Below are 1451 nucleotides of genomic sequence, written 5' to 3'. Positions count from 1 at the left end.
ACTTCAGATGTGTGGGTTCTGGAGATCATAACCCACGGCTACTGTCTTTCTTTCGGGCAGAGGCCTCACGACAATCTACCGGGGAATCTCTCTTTGACGAGTCCCGATCCGCTCCTTGCGCAGGAAATTCGATCCCTGCTGGAGAAAGGCGCCATAGAACTGGTGCCTGTAGCGGAGAGGAACAAGGGATGGTATTGCCCTTATTTTTTGATTTCCAAGAAAGACGGGGGATTGAGACCCATCATGACCTTGCACGGTTTGAACAAACTCCTCAGGAAGGACAAGTTCAAGATGGTTACTCTCTCTCTCAAGTCATCCAGGCCCTTCAACTTCAGGACTGGTTGGTGTTTCTCGACCTCAAGGACGCTTATTTTCATGTACCGATCCATCCAATGCAGAAGTACCTGAGGTTCGGGGTTGGTGACTCGCACTTTCAGTTTCTGGTCCTGCCGTTCGGATTGACCTCCGCCCTGAGGGTCTTCACCAAGCTCGTGGTAGTGGTGGCAGCGCATCTCAGGAAAGGGGGGATTCACATCTACCCCTACCTGGACGATTGGTCGAGCAGGACGCGCTCTCCTGAGCAAGTCCTGGATCATCTGTCAATCACCTGCCACTCCCTCCACAAGCTGGGCTTCTCCCTCAACTTAAAGAGGTCCCATTTGACGCCAACTCAGAGGCTCCAGTACATCGGAGCAGTGCTCGACATGTCCCTGGGGCTGTGTTTTCCTCCCCAGGTGAGGGCTCATCATATTCAGCAGATGGTGCACAGGTTTCAGCTTGCCCAGAGTCTCCCAGCATTCGAGTTCTTGAGATTGCTCAGCCTCATGGCATCCTGCATTCTTCTGGTGCCAGAGGCCAGGTTGCGGATGAGATCTTTGCAATGGGTACTCAAGCTCCAGTGGTCTCAGTCCTCCGGCAGGATGTCGGACCCGGTTCAGGTGCCGTCCTCGGTCGCCCAGGACCTTCTGTGGTGGGCCGTCAAAGGCAATCAGATGAAGGGGGCTCCTTTTTGGCTACCCTGGCCGGAGGTGACGATCGTGACGGGCGCATCCCTCACGGGATGGGGAGCTCATGCCAACGAGTTGACAGTCAGCGGTCGTTGGTCTCCGTCGGAGTCCAGACTCCATATCAATCTGTTGGAGCTGAGGGCCGTCAGGCTTGCCCTGAATGCTTTTCTGCCGACTGTGCGAGGAAAGAATGTCCTGATCCTGACAGACAACACAGTGGCCATGCACTACCTCAACAAAAAGGGGGGGCAGGGTCACTTCCTCTGTGCAGGGAGGTGATGCAGCTCTGGTTCTGGGCAATCCAGCAGGAAGTTTCGATCTCGGCAGTTCATCTGGCTGGAGACGAAAATGAGACGGCGGACGCTCTGAGCAGGCAGAGCGCGATCTCTCACGAGTGGGAGTTGGCTCAGGAGATTCTCCTGGAGATCTTCGCCCTTTGGGAGA

This window comes from Ambystoma mexicanum, chromosome 8, assembly GCF_040938575.1.
Source record: "Ambystoma mexicanum isolate Mex_15411 chromosome 8, UKY_AmexF1_1, whole genome shotgun sequence".
Classification (NCBI taxonomy): Eukaryota; Metazoa; Chordata; class Amphibia; order Caudata; family Ambystomatidae; genus Ambystoma; species Ambystoma mexicanum.
This window is presented reverse-complemented; position numbering follows the sequence as displayed.